Raw genomic sequence first — 27,456 nt, forward strand, 5'->3', positions numbered from 1 at the left:
AAGGGCATTGTGCTCAGTATGAAAAAGCAATCCCCAAATCTTGCAAACTATGGAATTCCATTTATAAAACATTATTAAAACAAGAAAATATAGAAATGGAGAACATAGGGCACCTGGGTGGCTCAGTCAGTTAGACAACCAATTCTTGATTTTGGCTCAGGTCATGATCTCAGGGTTGTGAGATTGAGCCCTGCATCGGGCTCTGTACTGGGTGTGGAGCCTGCTTGGGATTCTCTCTCTCCCTCTTCTTTTCTCCCTCCCCACTGCCGCTCTCTCCTCTTAAAAAAGAAGAACGTGGTAGTAGTTTCCAAGGGACCAGAATGAAATGAATTGTGTGAATATAAAGGGATACCACAAGAGTACTCTATGTGTAACGAATAATCGGTTAACATGTATAGGATCACACTGCGTAGAACTACACACACACACACACAAATGCACACACATTAATGCAGGTGAAAACTGAGTATGATCTGTAGTCTGGTTAACATTATTTTACCAATGTCTATTTCCTTTTTTTGATATTACATTCGAGTTATTATTGAGGAAGCTAGGAGAAAGATATATTGGACTCTATGTACTATTTTTTGCAACTTTCAGTGAATCTACGATAATTCTTTAAAGTTAAAGTAAAATTAAAAGTCTGAATACCCCAATAACAATGAAATAGCTTATAACAGGCTGTTCTTTCTCCTGACAATAATTGCACTGTGGACAACAGCTGTTTGAAGACACTTAAGAACAACCAAAAGTGGGCTAGGGCACCCAGCTGGCTCAGTCAGTTAAATGTCCAACTCTGATTTCAGCTCAGGTCATGATCTCAGGGTTGTGAGGTGGAGCTGCACATCAGGCTCTATGCTCAGTGGGGGAGTCTGCCTCTCTCTGCCCTTCCCCCTGCTCTCTCTCAAGTAAATAGATTTTAGAAAATCTTTTAAAAATGAGCTATATCTTGAGAGGATATGACACTTAACACAAGAGAAACCCCAGAGGAGATATATGTGTAATGGACTTCCTCTAGAGGCACTCTCCAGTTTACATGGCATGCAGGAATGAGCTCAAGCAAAAAGAGGCAGTCTAAAGAGGCTGAAAAATCAAGGTCTGAGTTCAGAGAAACCATAGGAGCCAGAAAGCAAGGGAGGAAATCTAGGAAAAGAGAGAGCCACAGGGGTGGAAGGAAGTATCCCATAATCTTCATACAAATTCTTCTTCCAAACCTTGGCTGAATCCTACTAATTTATAGACACACCAAGTAAGACTCCAAAGATCTCAATGAAACTCAAGCCCAGCCACTTGAAAGATGGCAGCAGAGATTTAATCAGCTGCTGAGTTCAGGAGAGACGGAATTTGAAGTTCAATTTCCACAATGTCAATTCTTCAGCTGAAGCCAAAGAAGGGCTCTGCCTTATATGTAAGGGTCATGGCCCAGCACTAAGGGTGACCTGGTAGGCTGTGGGAAAAACTGGAATAAAGTTGCCCTTCCAAAGCCCAAACCCAAACTTCCTCAAGATCAGGGTGATTGCTAGTAATGTAGCTGCCTGCTAAAACAAAAGGCTTCAGAAGAGAATAACAGAATCCAGAGCTTCTACAAATATATTACCCACAATGTCCATTATTTAATCTAAAATTACTAGGCATGCAAAGAAGTGAGAAAATGTGATACCATAATCAAAAGAAAAAAAAATTGCTCACAAGAAGCAAACTGACAAAAATCCAGATGCTGGAATTACTTGAAAACAACTTTTAAAAAACTATTATAGAAATGTTTAAAAGTCTTACAAAAGATGTACAAATCGTGCACCTGTTCCCACTGTGATAGATAATATCAAGACAGAAAGGAAAACTCTACAAAAGAATCAAATGAAGACCCCAGAACTGGAAATGCAACATCTGAAATGAAAAATGTATTAAACACCGACTGAACCCTGAAGAAGAAAATATTGGTGAACCTGAAAACAGGTCAATAGAAATTAGCCAAACTGGGGGTGTTTGGTTGGCTCAGTTGGTACAGGGACTGTTGATCTCAAGGCTGTAGGTTCGAGGTTCGTGTTTGGTGTAGGAATTACTTTCAAAAATCTTTTAAAAATGAAATTAGCCAAACTGGAACCAGGAAAGGAAAAAGATTTTGAAACATTGAAGAATCTCAATGGCCTGAGGGACACCATCTAATATCTGTGATTGGACTCCTAGGAGAAGAAGAAAGAAGAATGAAAGAGAAGAAAAAATATTTAAAGTAAGCAGAGTGAAAAAAATCAAAATTTCATGGAAAGTCTTAACCCACAGATTAAGAATCTCAGTGGGCCCAAGGACAGTAAATATTAAAAAAAAAACACATAGGTATTCTATAGTAAAACTTGTAAAAACAAAAGATCAAAAGAAAAATCTTAAACATTGTCAGAGAAAAAAAGCACATTACATACCAGAGAACATGATAATATTAAGTGGCTTTTCATCAGAAAAATTGATATCAGAGATGGCAGGGTAACATCCTCCAAATGGTAAAAGAAAAGAAATCCATTCTAGAGTTGTGTATCCAGCAGAAATGCCTTTGGAAAAATAAGAAAAAATAGCAACATTCTTGGACATATGAAATCCAAGAGAGCTCCTGGCCAACAGACTTACATTTTAAGAAATACTAAAACATACAGTTCTCTATGCAGAGGGCAAATGATAACATGGAAATTCTGATATTCAGAGAGGAATGTGGAGCATTGGAAATGGTTACTATGTGAGTAAATATAAAATGGCATTTTTCTAACCCCCTAAAAGACAATTAATTATTGAATAGAGAGACAAGAGGGCTTATAACTTATATAGAAGTAAAATGTATGACAATAATCCAAAAGATTGCAGGAAATAAGTAAAATAATACTGCTGTAGGCATCTTATGTTATATGTGAAATGATAGAACAGTCATTCAAACTGGAATGTGATGGGTTAAGAACACATATTGCGATCCTAGAGAAGCAAGCAAAAAAAATACAAAGAGGTAGAACTGAAAACTCATTAAAGGGAATTAAATGGAATACAAAAAGTAATCAATTAATCCAAAAGAAGGCAGGGGGGAAGAAACAAAGCAATAAATTAAGGAGGAGAAGGTAGCCAACAAGTAGCAACACCGTAGACTTGAAGCTAATCACATCGATGACTTCACTAACTGCAAATGGATCAAACCTTCCAAGTGAAAGGCAAGGATTATCAGCTGAGACAATAAAAGAAAGATGTAGGATTTCTACTTTCAATCATGGTGAAGTAATAACCTACTAAAAGACCCCACACACATAACACACACATACATACCCCTTACAGAAACACTGTAAGATTTGGACATAATTTTTAAAAGTCTGAAGGTGCTAGGGGATGAAAAAAAGCATACGTATTCTAGGAAGCCCTCAAAACATCATGGCATGGGACACAGGGTGACAATAGTGGGGGAGGTTGTGCATGGGAAGGTCGGGAAGTGGTGGGAAATCTCTGTACTCAGTTTTGCTATGAACCTAAAAGTGCTCTTAAAAATAGAGCAATAATTAAAAAAAAAAAAAAAGGACATAGGCATATGTCAAAAAGACAGATACCAGCTTAAAGGAGCTCTTACTGGCCAAATTTAGAACAACTGGAGCACAAAAATAAATAACAATAGTAATGGGCTATAACCCATTAAACATAATAAAACCCATCATAGCTATACTAAAATGAACATGTACATAAATAAACATGGGGAAAGGCAAGCTGAACCTTCAGAAGAATGTCAACTAATAAAACAGACGGAAAGAAAAATGAAGCCAGAAAGTCCTCAGTGCTTGCTAAAACTACTGGCTGAAAGGTCGGTGAGGAATAGGATACTTAGTTTCCAAGTGTCCATGGAGCTCCTGGGTGGCTCAGTTGGTGAAGCATCAGCTCTTGATCTCAGTCCAGGTCTTCACCTTAGGGTCATGAGTTCAAGCCCCATGTAGGGCCCCACACTGGGTGTGGAGCTTACTTAAAAAGACAAAAACCAAAGCGTCCTTGTTACTCACTAGATTGTGTCCTTCTAAAACTCCCATGTTGGGGCCCTATCCCCTGTTATCTTAGAAAGTGACTGCACGGTGAGAGAGGTTCCCAAGATGCCATGAGGTCATGTGGGCCAGACGCCAATCCAATAGGGACTAGTCCCCTTACAGGAAGAGGAAGAGACACAACCGGGGATGCCCACATGGAGGAATGAGATCAAGCCAGGAGAGAGGCTTCTGGAGAGACCAACCTGCCCATCCCTTGATCTTGAACCACTAGGCCCTGCAATGATAAGGAAATACCATTTTTGTTGCTGAAGCCACCCAATCAGGGATATCCTGCGACGGCAGCCCACGCTGACTGGTAGAGTCATAATCCTTATGAATTATAAGAGGAAACCATAACTTCACAGTAGAGAACTCGGCAAACACCAAGTCAACACAGCTGTCAAAGTGAACATCGTCAGCCTCTAACCGGCACCTCTCGCCTGACCTGGTGCATGACAAGGATGTGTCCCCTCACCAGTACCCTCCCCTTAGGAGCGCATAATCCGAGCATGAAAGAACTGGCCTGCAGTCTTCAAAATTCAATGACGCAAACGACAAAGACAGGCTGAGAAACGGGTCCAGGTGGAAGGACACCATGGAGCGCTCGGCGCCAGCCGGCCTTGGATCCTGGACTTTCAACACCAAGGCTGCCCTGGACACTCTGTAACAATAAATGAAAGGTGAATATGGGCTGTGGTTGGGATGAAGACATTGTATCAGTGTTGGATGTTCTGATTTTGGTCTTTCTTTTGTGGGTATGAAAAATAATCTCTTTCTCGGGATGCACACACTGTGTATAAGCCAGTCGTGATGTCCCCAACTTTTCTGCAAATGGTTCGGGGGGGAAATTACACACACACACACACACACACACACACATCCTTATATGTGTATATGTTATATATGTTTATATAGGTATTTTTTACACATGTGCATATACATATAATCGTGTGTTTATAGATCAACACACATATGTGTTGCTTGCGTACATGAGAGAGAAAGGAGAAATGCAAGAATAATCAAGCAAATGTGATAAAAACGTTACAACTGATGAATCTGAGTGAAGGGATACGGGAGTCCCTTAGACTATTCTCACAAATGTATATCAAAATCAAAAAGTTACCAAAAAAATTTAAAAATGAAAGTAATGGGGTGCCTGGGTGGCTCAGTCAGTTAAGCATCTGCCTTTGGCTCAGGTCATGATCCCGGGGTCCTGGGACTGAGCCCCATGTAGGGCTCCCTGCTTAGTGGGGAGCCTGTTTCTCCCTCTCTCACTCCCCCTGTTTGTGCACACACACACACACTCTCTCTCTCTCTCTCTCTCTGTCAAAGAAATTTTAAAACATCTTTTTTTTTTAAAAAAAGGGAAAAGAGTACCACACATGGGGAGGAAATACTTGCAGTACCTATGTCTGGAAAAGGATATGTATCCAGAATATATTAGCAACTTTCATATTATTTTACGATTCAATAATAAAAAGAAAAAAAAATCCAAGGAGCACGAGGGTCGAACAGACACTTCACTAGAGAAAGTTTGCAAATGGACAACGAGCATGTGAACAGATGCAAAGGTGCATTAGGCCAGTGATCGGGGAAATACAAATTAAAACCACAATGAGATACCACTGCCCATCCTACAGAATGATGACCAGCGACGAGACTAAGACGGATAGTGTCAAGCGTCTGCAAGGATCTGGAGCATCCAGAAGTCTCGTACATCACCGTAGCAGAGGAGCAGGCTCCTAACTCTGGGAAACGAACAAGGGGTAGTGGAAGGGGAGGTGGGTGGGGGGATGGGGTGACTGAGGGGGGCACCTGACGGGGTGAGCACTGGGTGTTATGCTATATGTTGGCAAATCAAACCCCAATAAAAAATATACAAAAAATAATAATTTAAAAAAAAAAAAACAGAGAGGAACAGGGCAAAAACACTGGAAAATTGGTCAGCGGTCTCTTACACAGTTAACCGTACAGCTTCCCTATGAGCCAGCAGCTCCAGTCTGGGGCCTTCAGCCAAGAGATGTACAAACCTGTACCCACGAGAGGGTTTTCATGTGAACGTTCATAGCTGCGTATGTGCTCATAATAGTCCCAAACTATAAACCGCCCAACTGCCTCCTACCAGGAAAACCGTGATTTATGCAAATGTGAAATACCATTAAGCATCCTAGGAAAACTTGCACAGAAACAGTGTGAATGAACCTCAAAGCGGGTTGCCAAATAAGAGAGGTCAGAAGCAAAGACATGAACGGGTGGATTCCCGTGATGCTCTAGGACGGGTGCAGCCAACCTGCGGCGATAGAAATCAGAACGGTGATTGCCCTGGACGGGAGTGGGGTTGGGGCTGCACGCGAATGAGGGGACTTTCTGGGGGGACGGCAGTGTTCTGTTCCGATCTGTGAGTCAGTTACTTGGGTGTAAGCATTTTCAAAAGCGCTCAAGCTGTTCACCTGAGATCATTTCACTGCACGTAAATTATGCTTCAATTCTAAAAGACTTTTCAGTTATTTTTTTAAAAGGACTTCCTCATTAAAATAATGTATTCATTAAATTAAATCGAATTGTCGGAGTCTTGCTGGCTTGAGAAGGCTGTCTGAGGATGAGGGACAGAAGGCAGGACCCCTGAGACCCCTGCCCCGCCCTCCCACGTCCTCAAAGCCCTGGAGACGGAGCTGGCCCACGGACTGTGGACCTCCGCCAACCCAACCATCGGCCGGGCCGTCCTCAATGGGAGCCCCCAGGCCTTTCTGCTCCCCTGTTTCCCCATCCATGCAGGGATCAAGGTAAAGACACCCAAGGGTGCTTCTTATTTGCCACCAGCTGTGTGGACTGGTCATTCTTGATTCAACTTCATCTCACTTTTCCATGGAATACGAGGGAAAGCTTCTTGGAACCCCTTCATCGGCTCTAACGGGGATGGGATAGTCTGCTCACCCTAACATCAGCTCAGACACATGCTCTCGTGCAGAGCAAAGCAGGATGGTCCCCCCCCCCATTATGTTCAGCTCTGGGTTTATCCCAAGACACCCCTCGTGCTCCCTCGGAAGGGGCAGGAGGAGAAGGCCTCTTCCTGAGTGTAGCAGGTGGCCTGGCACACGTGTGACAGGAAATACACACGAGGCTGTGCAGAGCTGCTCCAACCCAGGTCCACGTGAGCGGGAGAGGACCTGGGGGTGCGGGGAGCAGGGCCGTGGGTGCCTGGGCAGGTGCCGTGCACACCTGGCAAGGACCACCGGAGGGGCTGGGAGCCCAGGGAGGTGGTTCCAGGATCGGAGGCCAGGCTGTGTCAAAAGGCTGCGCAGGCTCTTCTGGAGGGGCCCGTGTGAGCACGGCCAGGTGGTGAGCCGGCCAGAAGCTGAGTGTGAGTTGGAAGGGGAGGAGAGGCCTGTTCAGGCCAGCGGAGGCAAGCTGGGGGCGAGGCTTCCTTTTGCCAACGGGATGGGCTGATTCCAGCTTGGCTTCGGGGGGCAGAGTGAGGGCGGTGGGTGAGGGTGCATGTGGGGCTCTTAACCTGGCCTGGGACCCGCCTTGCAGTGTGACCAAAGGTAAGTCACTGCCCCTCTCTGGTCCTCCATTTCTCCATCTTTGAATTGAGGAGGATTAACCAGATGATATGCAAGATCTCTTCCAGCTTAAAAAAAAAAAAAAAAGCCCGTGATTTTCCTGTGTGACATGTCAGAGACAAACTGTCTTCATCTATGGATCTAAGGAAGAAGCTTCCAGTATTTGTGTCTCTCCGAGAGATGGGCCGTGAGGAGACAACTGAGCTCCCCATCACTTACCCTATGTTGTGCAGAGGACGGAGAGGGTTCTGGTGCTGGCCCAGGTCTCTGAGGCCTCCGCACACCCAGGACACCTGCCCCCAGTCTCCTGGTGTGACTGTGAGAAGCACCCAAGGCTGGCCGCTGGCCTCTCCGGGAGTCCGGCCCCAGCGGTGAGGCTTTGGCCATCTCCAGGGGCTGCAGACAGTGCCTAGGAGCTCCTCGGCCCAGGCCCCAGGGGGATACCCAGGCCATTCTGAACCCCCTCGCCTCCCGACTTTGGAGGCCACCCCCAGATCTGCTGCACTTTCCTTCCATCGGCAAGATGTTGGACAAGGAGCGCTGGACACCGGGGTCACTTGAGGCCGGGAGGACTTGGCCCCGCGCCCCGACCCTGGCACCGAGCTACCAGAACCGGCTGCGCCACTGCATTTTGAGACACACGAGTGTGTGCCCGGGAGCTCGCCGAGAGGGAGAGCACGCGGACGCATTGCCATTTTCCGACTGGCTTACCCAAAAAAAGGTTCTTTTCTTTGGGGCTGGCAAGGATGCCAGACGTGCTCGCATCTGCATCCTTGCCAGCGTGGTAACCTATTCGTGCTGGGGCTACAACCCAGTGGTAATTTATTTGCTGTTTCTTTGAAAGTCCACCTCCCTGGCAGTCGGGCCAAAGCCTTAAATCCTGCTGCTCCACTCCGGGTGGAGGGCCCAGGGCCTGGTCCAGGTAGGACCCTGCTCCACAGCCGAGCCCTGGCACTGCCACCAACTCCCTTCTCGTGACTCACTCTCCCCTCCAACCTGAGTCTGGCCTCCCACCGTCAGAATCCCTTGCGGAGGACTGCAAGGAGGTGGCCTGTCCAGCCCCCACCTCCCCATGGTATTACATGGAAAACAGTGAGTGCCAAGTTGCCGTGAGGGCGCCGTCCTTCTGGGTCCCTACTGCCATCCGACACAGCCTGCCATCTCCCCGTGGGGCGGCAGCAGCCCATTTCCTTCTGGGAAGATTGGGAAGCTTTTGGGGCCCGGATTGTCAGGAGTGGCCTCCCTGTGCACCCTAGGCAAGTCCTGTCCCCGCAGGGAGTATGGGTCATCTTCCAATGTCTACAGGTCTTCCTTTGATGGCAGTATCAGAGCCCAGGGCCCTCGGGACATGAATCTCCTGCCCGCTAGGAGAGGCTGACTCAGCCCCCAGTGAAGGTGCTGTGGTCAGTCTTCGGGGGAGGCAGAGATTGAGGTGGGACATTGCTGGGGAAAGAGAGGGACACTGTTGATGCCCCAGGCTTTAAAGTCAGATTCCTCGATTAAATACCCATATCATCTCCTTGCAGAAGAAAGAAAGGGAGAAAGAGGGAAGGAAGGAAGGAAGGAAGGAAGGAAGGAAGGAAGGAAGGAAAGGAGGGAGGGAGGAAGGAAGGAAGGAAAGGAGGGAGGGAGGAAGGGAAGCTCACTACTTGGATTGGAGACCTGCAGAGGCCCCTCTCTGTCCCTCAAAGCTTTCTGGAGAGTTCACAGAGAGGCCTGGCCTTGGTGCTCTGCCTCCAGGTCTGGCCTCCCTTCTGTCCACATCCACTCCCTACTGTCTCCAGCAGGACCAGATGAGGGACGAGGTGAAGAGTCTGGCTTCCTTGCCTGAGGTCTCCCCCTCTTTTCCCTCCTCCCCTTCTTTTGCTCTCTCCCTTTCTTCCTCCCACTGCCTTAAAGCTCCAGAGTGAGATGTTTGGTTTAGCTCACGGTTTGTTCCTGAGACTGTAAATCTGATGGACCTGAGGATCTTGAGAGGGGAGAATGACCCTGGGCCACCCAGGTTGCCCCTACCTGTAATTATCAGGTGTCCTCACAAGGGAGAGACCTGATTATGGAAGAAGGTGGTGGTGTGGTCACTAAAATAAAGAAGATGCAGCAGTGTTTGCAGTCAGAGGAAGGAATGAGCCCAGGAATACAGAAGCCAGAAGAGGTAAGAGAAGATTCTCCCCCAAGAGCCTCCAACCTGCAAACACCTGGTTTTGGACCAGTGAAGCTATGGAGGACTTCTGGCTTCCAGGACCATCAGAGGATAAATGTCTGTTTTAAGCCACCAAATTGGTGGCAATTTGTTACAGCAGCCACAGGAAACTGATACAATGGCTTTCTGGCATTGGTCAAACCAGCAGGGCAGGTCGGTGCTGCCTGGAAGGAAGAAACAATGAGATTAAGCAGCTTTCTGCCTAGAACCACTATTTTTGTTGTCTGTGTTTCAAGTAGGCTCTACTCCCAGCACGGAGCCCAACATGGGGCCCGATCTCACAATCCTGAGATCAAGACCTGAGCTGAAATCAAGAGTCGGACGCTTAACTGACTGAACCTCCAAGGCGCCCCTGCTTAGAACCACCATGAGGTCAGGTCCACAGTAGGAGGAGGACACCTATATGAACACAGTGGTCTGGGGGTGATGAGCAGGGCAGGATTGCAGTTCAGGGCTCCCAAAGGGAGCTGGGGTTTGTAGAGTCAGGTTGAAATGAGAAGGGATCGAATCCGGTAGAAGAGTTGCTGCAGAAATCTCTGGGTTTTTTTGAATAACATGCTGTGTATATGTGCCAGGCGAGACTCCACGAGGCTAGGCGAGGAACAATTCTGGATAGCTGTGGGCCAGACAAGTTCCAGAGCTCACAAACGGTTGCTTTCCAACTGGCCAGAGTGAAGGGACTGGGAAGGCCACACTTTAAAGTAGAACTAAATCAGTCTGAGAGGAGAGGCCACATAGTTTATAAATATCTCCAAAAGGAAAAGCTTATCCACGTGAAAATTAACTCCCCACTGGAACAAAACTCAACATTCTAAGTGCAAAAGACAAAACCAGCTGTTTAGCAAAATAGCATCATAACATCCAGGACCTTAGGAAGAAAGGAAAGAAGGAAAGAGGGAAGGAAGAAAGACAGACAGACAAACGTTACTCTTGAAAGTGTCAGAAAAATAGATCCCAAACTATAGCAGAGATGATGGAATTAAACAAAAAATTTAAAAATTGATTAGAAACATGATCGTAAATTTAAAGAAAACCATGTACATTATGAGGAAACAAATACAGAATCTCAGTGGAGAAAAGAGAACTATTCCCAACAAAATTAAATGAAAATTCTAGAACTAAGAAATACAAGCAACTAACCTGACATGTTCACTGGATGGGCACAACAGCAGATTAGTTGTCCACAGCTAATATCACACAGAACTGTGAAGAAGACTGAATGCTTTTCCTCTGAAATTGAGGGCAAAGCAAGGATAGCCAACCTCATCATTTCCACCCAGCATGCGCTGGAGGCCCCAGCCAGGGCAAACAAAAGATATAGAAGGCACACAGATCAAGCAGAAATATGAAAGTATATATTTGCAGACAACATCTTACCTACGCAGAGAATCCCAAAGAATCTGCAGCCAAGCTCCTAGAACTAAGTGAATCTACCAAGCTTACAGGTTAAGAAGTCCATATACAAAAATCAGTCGTTTTTCTGTAGCATGTGAAAATTGAGAAAACTGTAAAATGGCAATTAACAATAGCACCCAAAGTAAAATACTCAGGGGTTAATGTAATAAAATATGTGCAAGATCTGTACACAAAATCTCCAGAGTACCGATGAAACAAAGATCTACATATGTGAGACGATGCCCGTTAGTTAGAAGATCAATTATTGCTGAGCCTTCAAATCTCTCCAAGTTGATCTATAGATCCCAGAAGTACGCTTGACAGATATTCACAAGCTTATTCTAAAATTCATATGGAAGGCGAAGAAACTAGAAGAGCCAAGATAATTTTGAAAAGGAAGGACTAAGTTGGAGGACTTACACTACCCAATCCCAAGATCTATTATAAAGCTATGGTCATCAAGACATAGCTCTGGTGAAAGCACAGACATATAGATCAATGGGAAAGCATAGAGATTTCAGAAATAGAATAGAGACTCCCACACATGGGGCCAATTTGGATGTGGTTGAAAAGCATTGCAATGGCTAAAAAATTGTCTTTTCAACAAATGGTGATGGGATCATTAAGCATCCAAATGCAAGTATGAAACTGGCCTCATACCTCATGCCTTACACAAAAATTAGCTCAGAATGGACTAGAGACTAAATATAACACTTAAAACTATAAAAATTCTAGAAGAAAATCTCCGTGTCCTTCCTTGAGTTCATCAAAGCTTTCTTACGTATGACACCAAAATCAAGATTCACAAAAGAATAAAATTAATTGATTGCATCAAAGTTAATAATTCTAACCTTCGAAAGGCTGCTTTATTAATATTAACAAAACAAGCCACAGATAGAAGAAAATATTTGATAAGGTCCTGATAAAATTTTTCTATCCCAAATATATAAAGACTCTAAAACCTCAAAAAGTTTTTTGAGACGCGCAAAGGATTTGAGCAGATACACTTCACGGAAGGAAAATAAGCACAGACAAAGATATTCAGCATCACTGAGCATCAGGGAAATGTAATTTAAAACCACAGTCTGATGCCACAGTATGCTTATTAGAATTGCTACCATTTTTTAAGGGAAAAAAAAAACACTGTAATATCATGGTGGCGGAGAGGATGTGAAGCAACTGGAACCCTCATTTTTGCTGGCTGGAATGCAAATTGTTACAACCACTTTGTAAAAAAGTTTGACAGCTTCCTACAGCTTTAAACACACACTTGCCACATAACCCAGTGGTCTCGCTCTCAGGTATGAATGCAGAGGAAATGAAAATGTATGGCCACACCAAGACCTGTATGTGAGAGTCCGTGGTGGCTTTCTTCACGATTCCCAAAGATCAGAAATGACATAAATACCATCCACCCAGTGAATGCACAGGGAAACCGAACAACATCCTTAAGACGGACCACTACCCCCAAACTGAAGCCGCCTGCCGATCCCTGGAACAGACATGATGCAACTCAAAAGCATCATACTAAGACTGGCTGAGCTAGGAACTCAGTGAACCCACCGTCCCCCCAAAGCCACAAACATTCCTGCAAAACAGTGAAGTCCAACCGTGTTGGAGCTCTGGAAATGAACTATAGGCAGAGAATGACTGAAAACCACCTATTCAAGAAAGACAGCTGAAGCTTGGTGACAACGGTGGGCCTGTGGCATTTCAGACTGGGGGCTGATCCCACATGCCATCCTCTCCCACTTCGGTGCTGCGGTTCTGTTAGAAGCTCGGAAGCAGAGAACGGTCAGCAGGTTGACCTACAACTCGGATCCGCAGGGAAATCTCCATCACCCGGGGGTGTTGTTGCTCTGTGATTTGACTGAGACCGAGGCTCTGCAAATAAAGCCTGGTGCCCGGAGCATTACTGAAAAATACAGGAATCTGCTGGTCACATCGCAGTTGCCTGAGGCTGTGATTTGTGTCGGGGCAAATGAGCCTGGCCAAAAAAATTGAAAAGCAAGACCTGGATAACCAGGAAGCCAAAGAAAACTTGGAAGAGGTCTGGCATATTCCTGAGAGCCTTAGCGGTCCTATGTCTATGCAGGGCCACATACCGACCTCTGGCTGACTCACAGGTCCTGCACAAACAGGAAGTGAAAACAGGGACAATTTCTAAACCACCTGAGGTTTGAAGATGTACCTTCGCTCACAGATAATCTTGACAAAGGACAGGAAACAAATTCTTAAAGCAGTTAAGGAACTCTTCCCATCGATCACTGCCTGAGCGCTAAATTGTACTCACACAGGGAGGAACCCTAGGAAGCCAGGCTTGAAAATATAAACAAGAACTTAAAGAAAAAGCAAGCAGAGAACTCAGTGGCTTGCACTAGAAAGAATGTAGCATTAGTCCAGGAGAGCCACCAAACCAGGAGAGCAGCAGAAGGAAAAACAAAAGCGAGCAAACAACAAAAAAACCCAGCAACATCACCAGTCCCCAGAGGCAGAGGGGCTGATGACAGAATTGTTACAATATGTTCTTTAAAATGTCCAGTTTTCAACAAATATTATGACACATGCAATGAAAGAGGAAAATGTAGTCCATACACGGGGCAAAAAAGCAGCCAGCAGAAAATGTCCCTATGGTGACCCAAGGTTGGATTTAAGAGACAGTTTACATCTGTTAGTATAAAAATGTTCAGAGAACTTTTAAAACTATTTTTAAAGAATGAAAGTACAATAACTATGTCTCACCAAACAAAGAATATCATAAAAGAGATAGACAAAATTGGAAACAAACAAAAGAACCAAGTAGAAATTCTGGAGTTCAAAAGTATAATACCTGAAATGAAAAAATTCTCTAGAGAAGCTCAACAACAAATTTGAACTCACCTAAGAAAGAATTAGGGGCCAAACGTTAAAAAAAATCAATACCAATTCTTCACAAACTCTTCTTCAACATAGAAGAGGAGGAAGCGCTTCCCAAATCATTCCTTTAAGCCAACATCATCCTGACGCCAAAACCAGAAAAAGACAGCACAAGAGATCAATATCTCTTATGAATATACATGCAAAGTCCACAACAAAATACCAGCAAACCCAATCCAGCAATTATTCAAAAATGTTACAGCATGACCAAGTGGGATTTACCCCAAGGATGCAAAGTTGCTTTAACATCCAAAAATCAATTAATGCAATTCACATCAATGGAAACCAGGGGATCACCTGACTATATGCAGAAAAAGCAAATGACAAAATTCCACATCCTTCATGATGAAAATATGCAACAACCTAGGAATAGGTGGGAGCTTCTTCAAAATGACAAAGGTATCTGGGAAAAATCTGCAGCTAAAATTACATTTACTGGTGAAATCCTGGATGCCTTCCCCCATAAGATCATGACAAAGATAAGAATGTCTGTTCTTACCATTTCTATTCAACTTTGTATTGGAGGTTCTAGCCAAGGCAATTAACAAAGAAATTTTAAAAATCCGTATTAGAAAGGAAGAGGTAAAGCTATCTCTTTTTGCAGCTGACATAATCTTATACAGAGAAAATTCTAAGGAACTTACTTAAAATACTATTAGAACTTAAAAATGAATTCAGTAAGGTTACAGGATGAGAGATCAATATACAAAAATCAATTGCATGTCTATAGTTGCAATAAATAATCCAAAAATGAAATTAAGAAAACAACTCCACTCATGACAGCATCAAAAAGAATGAAATACTTTGGAATAAATTTAACCAAATAAATGCAAAACTTGTATTCAGAAAACTACAAAGCATTGTCAAAAGGAATTAAAGCAACTCTAAATAAATGGAAAACATCCCATGTTTACAGACCAAAATACATAATTCTGTTAAGATGGCAATGCTCCCCAAACTGATCTGAGTTCAACACAATCCCTATCCAAATTCCAGCTGACTTCTTTGTACGAAATGACAAGCTGACTATAAAATTCGTATTCAATTCAAGGGACTCAGAATACAAAATAGCTAAAAACTAATTTTAAAAAGAAGAACAAAGTAGGATTTCAGAATGTACTACTTCCTGATTCCAGAATTACTACAAAGCAACAATAATCGTCACAGTGTGGTAACTGGCATATGGATAAGTATACAGATTAAGGGAATAGAATTGAGAATTCAGAACTAAATCCATGTGTCTAACGTAAACTGGCTTTTGACAAGATCACCCAATGGGGGAAAGAATAGCCTTTCAACAAATGGTGCTGAGACGACTGGAGAGTCACATGCAAAAGACTGAAGTTGGTCCCCTACCTCACACCGTATTCAAAAGTTAACTTAAAATGGGTCAAATTGGGATGCCTGGGTGGCTCAGTGGGTTAAGTGTCTGCCTTTGGCTCAGGTCATGACCCCAGGGTCCTGGGATTGAGCCCCATATCAGGCTCCTTGTTCAGCAGGAGTCTGTTTCTCCCTCCTCCTCTGCCCCTGCTCATGCTCTCACTTGGGCTCTCTCTCTCTCTCTCTCGTAAATGAATAAAATATTTTTTTAAAAAAGTATCAAACATCTAAATGTAGGAGCTGAAATTCCAGAAGAAAACATAGAGGTAAATCTCCATGAAATCCAATTATGGCAGTGAATTATTAGATATGACACCAGAAACAAGAGCAATAAAGGAAAAGATAGTTACATCAGACTTTGTCAAAATTAAAATATTTCATGCTTCAAAGGATGCTACTGAAAGACAGCTCACAGAATGTGAGAAAATATTTGCAAATCATATATCTGATAAGAACTTACAGTAGCCAAAAGGTATAAATATCCCGCTTGTCCATCAACTAACAAATGGATGAACAAAATGTGATCTATCCATAAAATGGAAATAAAGCACTGACATCTGCAGCAACATGATGAACCTTGAAATTGCAGTGCTAAGTAAAAGAAGTCAGTCACAAGAGGCCACACATTATATGACTCCATATATATGAACCGTCTACAACAGGCAAAACCAAAGAGATGGAAAGTAACTTAGTAACTGCTTTGGTCTAGGGTGCTGTGGGTGTGGAGGACAGGAGGGTGATGGCTAAAGAATACAGGGTTACTTTCTGAGGTGTGAATGTTCTGCATTCTTGACTGCAGTGCTAGCTGAATTTAATCTACAAATACATTGAAGACCATTGAACAGTTTAAATGGATAAATTGTAGGGTATGTGAATCATATTTCAATAAAGCTAGTTTTAAGAAGGAGGCAGTTATAAACTGTGCAGAATGCTGCTGAGATGAAAATTAAAATAATAAAGCTGGCCATGGGATGTGACAACTTGGAAGTCACTGGTGGCAGAGCATGAGTGATGGCTCATCAATCACACAACACATGCTTAATGGGAGCCCCAAGATGGAGAGAAAGAAAGAATGTGGCCGAAAGAAATGTTTGAAGAAATAATGGCCTAAATCTTCCCAAGTTGGATGAAACTATTAATATATACATCCAAGAAGCTCAGCAAAATCCAGGTAGATTAGACTCAAAGAGATCCACACCTAAACACATTACAGTCGAACTGACCAACGTCAAAACCAGAAAGAACATATTGAGAGTAGCAGGAGAGATCCATTTAAAACATACAAGGGGACTTGCATGAGATTAACAGCCGACTTCACCTCAGAAAGTGTGGAGGACAAAAAGCAACAGCTGCAAAACATTGAAAATAAAGACTGTCAATGAACATCTATTTAGCAAGACCACCCTTCAAAAAGGAAATAAAAATAAAGCCATTCTCAGATAAACAAAGACCTAGAGAATGTGTAGCCATCATATCAGCTGGATCAGGAAAACTAAAGTGCATCCTCTAAGCTAACAGGAGAGGACACTAGGTGAGTACTTGGATCTTCATGAAGAAACAGGGAGCATTGACAAAGGCAACACACAGGTAAATATGAAAGACAGTATAAATGTACTTTTGTAATTATTTTTCTCCCATCTAATTAAAAAGACAACCACATAAAGCAATAATTATGAATTTGTGTTGGTGGATATACAAGGTACATGGTTGTCACTTATGATCATAACAGCACAAAAGAATGGGGAAGAAATGGAGCCATAAGGGACAAATATTTTGGTGGCATTAAAATTAAGTTTGTATTAATCCAAACTAAACTGTTATAAGATTATCATTTTAATCTACAAGCAACCACAAAGAAAATAACTTAAAAATATGGATTAAAAGAAATGGCAAGAGTTTGAAATGGTACACTAGAAAATATCTATTTAACATAAAATAAGGCAGTTAAGGTGGAGTAGAAGAACAGAAAAAGTATAGGACACATAGAAAATAAATAGCAAAATGGCATACATAAATCTTATCTATTTACATTAAATATAAATAGGTTAAGCACTCCAATTAAAATTCAAGAATTGGAAGAATGGATAAAAATATAATCCAACTATATACAATCTAAAAGAGACACATTCTAGATCCAAAGATACTAATAGATCAAAAGTAAATGGATGGAAAAAAGCTATCCTTTGCAAATAGTGACAGAGGGTTGGGGAGGCTATAGTAATATGAGATAACATACATTTTAAGATAAAGATCTTGCTATAGAGGGAGGGATGACATTTTATAACAATAAAAGAGTCAGTTTATCAAAAAGATATAAGAATCATAAACATGTATGCACCTAATAACATAGTTCCAAAATATATGAAGAAAAAATTCAGAATTGAAGACGCAAATAGACAATTCAGTAAGAATAGTTGCTTTCAACACCTCACTTTCTATGATGGATGGGAAAGGAAATAAAACAGGAATTAGAGGACCTGAACACTATGAACCAGCTAGACCCACCAGAAATCTGTAGCACACACCACTCAGCAGGAGCAGAATCCACACTCTGCTCAAGCACACATGGGAATTTTTTGGGACACACTGTATGTTAGGGCGTTCAAAAAGTCTCAATAAATTCAAAAGGACTGACGTCATACAAAGAATGTCCTCTGATGACAATAGATGAATGACAAACAGAAATCAATGATGAGAGGAATGTCAGTAAATTTATCCATATGTGAACTTAAACAAAGCACTCCTAACTAACAATCGATCAAAGGATAAATTGCAAGGGAAATGAGAATTTATATTGAGATGAATGAAAACAAAACCACAGCACACCAACACCTGTGAGATGAAAAGAAAACAGTACTAAGAAGAAAATGTGTAGCTGTAAATGCCTCCATCGAACAAATAAGATTTCAAACCCATAACCTAGCATTTTGCCTTAAGAAATTAGGAAAACACTAAACCCAAACCAGTACAAGGAAAGAAATTAACAAAGACTGGAGTGAAAATTAATGAAAGAGAGATGAGGAAAACTATGGAGACATCAACGGAACCAAAAAATCAACAAAACTGACAAATGATAGCAAGCCTGATGGAGAGCGGAAGGGAGAGAATTCACATCAGTGAAATCAGGTATTAAAGAGGCGACATCACTACAAACCTTACAGAAATAAAATATATTCTAAGGAAATACTATGAACAATGATTTGTCAGCAAATTTGATAACCAGGGTGAAATCATTTCCTAGAAAGACGCAGACTCCAAAAATGGGGGAAAAAGAGAAAATTAAAATATACCTCTAACAAGTAAAGAGAATGAGTTAGTAATCACAACGCTTCCCACAAATCAAAACTGCGAACCAGCTGGTCTCACGGGCCTCACTGGTGAATTCTGACAAATGTTTAGAGAAGAACTCATGTCAGCCCAAATCCACCCCAAACCTGGAAACAGAAGAGGTGGGAGCACTTCTCAATTCATTTTTTGCAGCCAGCATCGCCCTGATACCAAAACCAGACAAAAACTTGACGAGGAAAGAAAAGCAACATCCTTGGTGAATACAGATGCGAAGCTCCCCAGCAAAATACTAGCAAACCGAATCCACCAGCATATGAATAAAAAGGACCATACACCATGCCCAGCTGAGATGTATCCCAGGAAAGCAAGGCTGGTTAGATCACAATAACAACACACAAAATCGATTAATGGAAGATGCTCTTTTAAGAGGAGAAGGGATAAAAGTCACATCATCTCATTAGATTAAAAAAAAAGAAAAAGCATTTGACAAAATCTAACAACCATCTGTGATTAAAACAACAACAAACCACAACTCTCAATAAAGCTGGACTAGAAGGGAACTTTCTCAGCCTGATCAAGAGTATCCACGAGAAAGCTCCCAGAAACATGAGACTCGACGGTGAAAGACTGGATGCTCCCCCCCCCCCCCCGCCAAGATCAAGAACAGGACAAGGATGTCTGCTCTCAGCACTCCTAGTGAGGGGTGCCCCCAAATATTTATAACAGTAATACCAAGGATGTCTGAGCACAGATCACCATAACAAAGAGCAAAATAATGGACGAGTTGGGAATGTTTCGAGAATCCCCGAACGCGGACACAAGACATGAAATGAGCAGATGCAGTTGGATACGTGGGGCCGACAGATGAGCTCCACGCCAAGTTCCCACGAACCTTCCATTTGTGAGAAACACAGTCTCCGTGAAGCACAGTGAAATGGGCTGTGCCTGAATATTCTCTCAGTCACGGCTTCAGGATCCAGTCTCCGTCAGGACAAGGCCATGTTTTAGGGCTTGGGGTTCCCTTGGGGCACGTTCATGGATTGAGGCCAGGGGCTCCCTCAGCACTCATGGTTTTAATGGGATCATCTCCCTCAGGAGGCAGATACAACTCTAGAGCTACGGGCACCATCCGAGCAGGGCCTTAAGGACCGACCATAAGCTCTTGCTCCAGAGTGTGGTGATATGGATCGATGGGCTCTTGAGGACTGTCATTTCTCTCAGCACCTCGGGCACCCTGCATCACCCCCATACTGGGCAGGTCCCGGCTGCCAGCCGCCCAGAGAAATCTCCCTGGCTTTGCCTGATTCCTGGGGGTTTGTGGCAATGGAGGTGCGGGGGTGGGGCTCCTGGGCAGGTGAGGGCTAGGGGCTCCTCCTGAGGTTGGGGGCCGCAAGAGACCAAAAAAGAGCAGAGGTTTCAGTGTCACTCCCAAATCTCTTCCCAAATCTGGATTGAGGACATGTGGTTCAAATCTCCTGTTTGGGTTTCAGTGCTTAGCACTTGGCAAGAATTTCTGTCAATCCTATATATTCCAAATAAATCCGCCTGCAAGCTGAAGCTGGGAAGGGTTTTTTTTTTTTTTTCCTTCAACACTGACATCCCAGAGTACTCGAGGAGCCCAGACCATAAGGGCACAGAAAGTACTTTCTGGAGATGTGCTCATCACTGCTGAGGCTTTTTGCTCCGACCCCCACTGCAAGTGGCCTGACACTTGCTTGTCATTCTATCATTCATACATGCCTGGCATTTCATCCGGGGGATGCAGGTCTCCCGAGTGTGGGCCAGCCCAGGGCAGCTGGGGGCTTGACCTGGCCCCAAAGCTTCCCACCCCAATCCTCCATCAGCCCCACATTCAGCTGCACTGACCAGGGCTCCAGACTTGCAACTGGCCGCTGTGCCTTTGCACCTGCTCACCCTTCTGCCTAGACTGGCCTCCGGCTCCTTCCCCGGTTGAGTCCCGTGTCTCCCCGAGGAGGGCCAGCCCGATGGGTCACGGTCACTTCCCTTGCAGCACAGCGAGCGGCCCCTCCCACAAGTGGGAATCCATCAAGGAAGCTCCCTGACTCTGTTTCTTCTTCTAAAGAATGGGGTCTTCATGGCCCCCACCAACGGGGCTGGGACTAGGGTGAGGCGAGGGTGGCCCTTGCTTGGGGTGCAACATTCGAAGAGACACCAAAACACTCAATAATTGAGATCCACAATACTCAGTTGGCACAGCCTATTAGAAAACTCAAAATCAATGCAAATATATCCACGATGATTGAAATATCAAAATTGTACATAAAGATGGAATGAGTCTATCCGAGGCTTTCTCGGCCACGGGCTCCTTCCTGTACTGTCGGGGTGGTGCAGCTCGCCCTACGAGGGGGCGCCCCCCGGGACCCAGAGCTGGGAGGGTGCTGTGTCAGCCACGCAGACCTGGCCCACGGTGGTCCTCGAGGCCCTTTTCCACGGATCCAGCACGGATGGATCAGGGGCCCTGTGCTCCCCTCGTGTCCGTTCTCTATCTGCAGCCCGTGGCCCGCCTCAGAGCCCGTGAAATAAAGCAGCCTGGAGTCTGGGGACATGAAGGGTTCTTCAAGGGCGCCTCAGAGGACAGTGGCAGGGAGGAGCAAAGGCCCGGGGGCAGGGCGGCAGGGCCAGAGCAGGGAGTGGGGTCCGGCCTCACCCTGACCGTCTGTGGGGTCTGCGCAGAAACAGTCTTCCCTCCGTGGGGAGATGCTCCCCACGCTGGACCCCTCGCATCTCAGCTGCGAGCCCCACAAACATTGCAGGCAGCGAGGATCAAGGGAGCCCGGCCCTATCCTGCCTCGGGTCTCCGTGTCCTCATCTGGGCGACGACCCGGGTCCCCTCCTCTGTGGGAAGGCGGCTCTTCGCTTCCCTGCTCTGTTTCTGTTTCCTCAGCTCTTCAGCTCCCGCCGAGGTCATCTGGCGATGGCACTGTCCCCTCTTCTGTCCGTTCCTCTTCCAGCCCTGTCTCCGTTACCAGCCTCGCCCAGCTGCATGGGGCCCATCTGTCCTGGCCGCCCGCCCGCAGTCACCCCTCTGGCCAAACACCCCCTCCCCTCTACTCCACATTTTATCTGCACCATCCAACGTGGGCCACGCTGTCCTTTGTCACCCCCCACGCCAAGCCCTGTGTAAGGGTCCCTGGGCATCTGTGTTGACAGAACGGTGGAAACGCCCATTCTTGGAGCCTTCTCGGTGCCCCCCCCAACCCATCGCCACCTTCCCAGCAAATACCCACACGAGCTCGTTTTGCAGTCGGGCTTTTTTCCTTTTTTTAAGTCAACAACTGTGAAGCAAAGCGAGGCCTGTCTTTCAGGCCCCTTTCTTATTTATTTTTTTTGTATTTTTTTTATTGGAGTTCGATTTGCCAACATGTAGTATAACACCCAGTGCTCATCCCGTCAAGTGCCCCCCTCAGTGCCCATCACCCTGTCCCCCAGCCCACCTCCCCTTCCTCTACCCCTTGTTCATTTCCCAGAGTTAGGAGTCTCTCGTTTCAGGCCCCTTTCTTTTTTTTTCTTTTTTTTCCTTTTTTCACAAATTTATTTTTTATTGGTGTTCAACTTGCCAACATATAGAATAACACCCAGTGCTCATCCCATCAAGTGCCCACCTCAGTGCCCGTCACCCAGTCACCCCCACCCCCCACCCACCTCCCCTTCCACCACCCAGAGTTAGGAGTCTCTCATGTTCTGTCTCCCTTTCTGATATTTCCCACTCATTTTTTCTCCTTTCCCCTTTATTCCCTTTCACTATTCTGATCAGCCTCCTGTCATTGGAGGCGTCTGCAAGATTTCAGCCGCCAGCCGTCCTGCCGCCAGCTGTCCCGGGACCGCTGCTCTGGGACTGAGAAGCTGGGGGCCAGCTGCAGACGGCCGGGTAGGGGCCTAGATGCTCTTCCTCAAAAAGCACGTTCTGGGGACATCAGCCTGGCCTCTCTCACTACCTGCCCTCCTGCCCTGTGCCTTCCCCATGTCCAAACTGTCATTACATAGGAGGGACATGTGCGCGCACACACGCACACACACACACACACACACACACACCCCAAATCCCAAGTTCCACAGCAGGAAGCCCAGCCCACCGCATGTCTCCCCGCCTGTGCCCTCACCACCAGGATCCGTGGGGAGGGCGGGGGGGTGGGGGGTAGGCCAGGGCCTGGGAGCCTGCAAAGAAAACCTGTCACTTGATACTGTTTCCTTTGTTGTTGTGAAAATACCTCTCTGGGAAACCAGGGATAGCAGTTTGCGCTCCAGACCTTTCCTCTGCAGTGGCAAATATCTAGATGGATATTTTACCCAGACATCGCTCAGTACTGTCCTGCAACGACTTTCTCTCACTCGTGGAAATATTTTCACATTAGTACGCGTGCATCTACCACATTCTTAATTGACTGTATAATATTCCGTTGTTTGGAAGTATTATTTTGTTGAATGGGTTCCTCTGCCCAAGAGCTTTTTCTTGGCTCTTACAAATAACATGATGGGAAACATTCTTGTAAATACACACTAGCACGTGCATTTCTGCTACTAGCTCTATGGGGTGGTTTCTGAGAAGTGCTCACGCTTGGTTAGAGAGTGTGCATATTTTAAAAGGTGTTAGGTGACACTAAATCACTCGATCATGTGAGTCCTCAAATGAGAAACAAAGCAACACACACACACACACACACACACACACACACACACACAAACACACACATCTCTCTGGGAAGAGGATGGCTGGGCCCCGGAGAAACCGCCCTGGTGGATCAGGCCAGAGACTCACAAATTTCAAGGGACTGTCCAGGCAGAGTGAGTCTGTCTGTCCAAAGGCTGTCGGGGGCGAGACTCGTCTCCTTCCCCCCGGGCTCCCCTCCCAAGGGCCCCCTGGAACCAGCTGGTTGGATGCAGATTCCAGAGACTTCAAGGTGGGACCATGGTGGAGGCTGGCCCTGCAAGGCTTCAGAGACAGACCTCATAGCTGTGCGCTTGAGCCCCCGGGAATCCGTGTCTTCACTCCTAGGAGCTGTGGCTTCTTTTTCTACAAAATGGAGAAAATACATCTACCCTGGATGGTTTTCCCTAAGTGAAAAAGAATCAACGTGTAACTTGTAAATGCCAAAGAGCCATCTAGGTGTCATTCTTATCAATCACATTTAAAAAAAAAAAAAAAAGATCGTTCTTATGACATAAAATAAGTTTTTAGTCTGTTCATTCCATCCTGCTCTGGGGTCCGCATCCTGGAGCACAAAATCCTTTCCCTTCCGTTTTATCTATTTTATCCATCTCATCTGATCTGGTCTGCCCCTCCAGCTCACTCTCCTTGGTGGGTGGTGGCTCTGGGGGTCTGACAACAGTAACAGAGGTGGGGGCGACTCAGTTGGTCCTTGGTCCTCTGGCAGCCCTTGGAGGCACGGTGCTGGGGGAGGCATCTGGCTGGGCAGGGCTCTGGTCAGAGTCACAGACCAAGTCTGTCTGTGAGAGGACAAAGGTCCTGGAGAGTCCCGGGCCAGCCGCTGCCTCTGCTACATGCCCAGGACTCGCTGAGCTGGGTGTCCTCACAGAGTGACATCCTGGGAGGGAGGCCGGGAGGCAGGGAGGCTGGTCTTCTCTAGATGGTGGTGTCTGAGGCTGCTGGACAGAATCAGAGTCCAGAGGCTTCCTCATGTGGATGCTGACACCCATCTCTCAGGTGGGAAAACCAAGGTTCAGAGAACCCCAGCTCCATCTCCAGAGATCTCCCATTTGGATCTCATATACCTGTCATTAGGCTCAACAGGGGAAGCCCCCCGGGATGTGGGACCGGCCCTGAACCTGGCACACAGTCCTGGGAGACAGAATCATGGCCACACAGACACAGGCTCTGGCACAACAGGACTTAATCTCCTCCCCAGCACCCAGCGTGGCCCACAGAAGTGGCAGTAAGTGCTGGCCCGGGTGTTGGCTTGGCTGCTGGTGACTCAGCTAGGTTTGGTTCAACCTGGATTGTCCCGATGCTGCAGCAAGAGCCTGACCCCAGGACTCCGGGTGCGTGGTGCCCATTCACTGAGGGGCCGCGGACACGGCGTGAGGGCATCGCCTCCATCCCAGCCCAAGAGGGACGGCAGCCTGGCCCTTGGCTGACCATCTTGCTGAGCATTATTACCAGAACAGCCCCTGCAGGGGCTCAAAATTGGTTGAGCCTCCTGGTGGGAAGATCCAATTTTCACCTGGGAAAAAAGGAGGGGGGGTTGCAGCCTATTGAGGTGCCAAGCATCGCCATCCCATTTGCGCCCGAAAGGCCAGAGGCTGCCCGTTTCCCTGCTGAGCAGGAGGGCTGCCAGCAGGAGCAGGGGCCAGGCTGAGCTGTCTGAGCTGGCCTCTGAGGTCCCCAGGGTTCACACACCAACCCTCTACACCCTGTCTGGGTCTCCACTTCTGTGCCTACAGAATGAGGGGGCTCTGTGCACTCTCCAAGCCCTGTCATTCTGCTCTGAGATACCCCCGACTCCTGCTTTGAGCTTAGAACATTCAGCCACTCAGTGAAACTTCTGGGGCACCTGCTCGGGGCCAGTGGGTTAGTTCTACCCAGGGCTGATGGCACTGAGTCACTGAGGATGGGAGAGAGGAGGAGACCAGCTGCAGCGGCAGCTCTAGGAAGGGGCATGCGGCCTAAGCTAGAGACCGTCAATTCTTCATTCAACACTTATCGAGTACCTTCTATGTGCCAAGCTCCCTAGGCAAGAGCCGGCCCTGGACGAGGCCCCTGGCCTCCTGGAGCTGACACTCTAGCGGGTGGGACGCCATAGAGAAATACACGGATGAGCAAATGAGGTAACGTCAGACCACAATCATGCTATAAAGAAAACAAAATAAGAGGGGCCTGGGTGGCTCAGCTGGTTGAGCGTCTGCCTTTGGCCCAGGTCGTGATTCCAGGGTCCTGGGATCGAGCTCCACATCGGGCTCCCTGCTCCAAAGGAGGGGGGGTCTGCTTCTCCCTCTCCCTGTGCTCCTCCCCCTGCTCATTCTCTCTCTCTTTCTCTCTCTCTCTCTGTCAAATAAATAAAATCTCTAATAAAAAGAACAAAAACAAAATAAGGAATGGTCGAGGCATGGCATGGCTGGCAGGGCAGGGCACTCCCTCCAGCTGGGGTGGCCAAGGCGGGCCTCACGGAGGAGGTGATAGCTAGGAGGAGTCCTAAACAGCTGCCCCATGGGCTGTGCTTGGGAGTCAGAGGCCACAGGACTTGCTGGTGGCCGGGGTGTGGGCAGCAAGCAGCCTCGGGAATGCACTTGCATTTTTGGCCTGAGCAGATGGGGTGGTGGTGTCATCTGCGGCAACAGAAAACTGGAGAGTGACCGACGTTTGGAGGGTTGGTGAGTGATGTGTTCACTCTTTTGCCCTATTGTGCCTTGGGGTTCGGGGGTGTGGTGCTCCTCCCCTCTGAGAGAGGAGCTCGATGCCTCATCCACTTGAGCGCACGTTGGGCTGGGCACCCCTCTGTCAGGCACCCCTCTGCCTCCCCCACGGAGGCTGGGAGGGGGTGGGATTGAGTTCTCTCTCCTCCCCGATTATAAAGGAACAAGGGACGGCAGAGACGGGCGTCCTCCACCAGACCTGCCCCTGAGGCCTCAGTTTACCCATCTGAAACTCTCCAGTGTGAACCCCATGCGCTCCATGCACTTCCTTGGTTTTGCTCTGCAGCTCCGTCCGCAAGTGTATCTGTACCCCTGTCCCTCTTATCTTGAGAAACTTTTCCCCAGAGAAGGCAACTTTAGAATTTCTCCCTTCCATCATATTTTTTTTTCTTTATAATGATATAGTCTCTCAAAGTAGCCTTCTATTTTTACTTTTCCTTTGGCAAGATAATTTTCTAGCCTTTTCTCACCACTCATGTCAATTTCCTTTGTTAATTTCCAAGCCTCTTTTTTTTTCCCCCTGCAGGGGCCTCACCTCTTAGCACTTAATTGATTTATTCTATCACATAATTCCATGGTTTCATCAATAAGTAATTTCAGAGCCACTGTCAATTTCTATTTTTTTATACCATTTGATCTCTCAGAGGTGAGTATCCGGATTAGACACGAGATGAGCTTTCATTATCGCGTAGATGTCAATTTTCCCCCTGGCCCCTTTCATGGAGGCAAGAACATCTTCGGGACTTTCTGTCCTCCCTTGTAATTAGTCTCCGTTTTATTCACTCTGCTGACTTCAATCCTGTGGGTTAAAAGTGTAAATTAACACATGTCGCCTGCTTCAGCTGTTATTCTAACATTCGGGGATTTTACCACACGGACCCTCGCTCCCCCCACGTTACATCCCGGATGCCACCGGGGGTGATTTTATCGACATTTAAGTGGGATTTCTTTCTACACCCGCCCCGAGGATGCACTTTTCCCGTTGCACGCCCCTCGCCGCCCCCGTGCGCGGTCAGGTCCTCGAGTGTGGGAGGCACAAGAGGTCGGGGCGGCCAGGGGCTGAAGGTGACCTTGGGGGTGGGGGTGGGCATGGCAGGCGCTGGGGAACCCTCGCTGGACTCCGTGCACACAGCGCCTTGGGGCCCGCCTTTAGCAGGCGGCTTGCAGGCCCGGCCAGGGACCCCCGATGGACTTCTGACCACCTCGAGGAGAAATCTGTCAAAAACATTCTAGATTGGGATCCCTGGTGGCTCAGCGGTTCAGCGCCTGCCTTTGGCCCAGGGCGTGATCC

Source organism: Vulpes lagopus, chromosome 6, assembly GCF_018345385.1.
Source record: "Vulpes lagopus strain Blue_001 chromosome 6, ASM1834538v1, whole genome shotgun sequence".
Classification (NCBI taxonomy): domain Eukaryota; kingdom Metazoa; phylum Chordata; class Mammalia; order Carnivora; family Canidae; genus Vulpes; species Vulpes lagopus.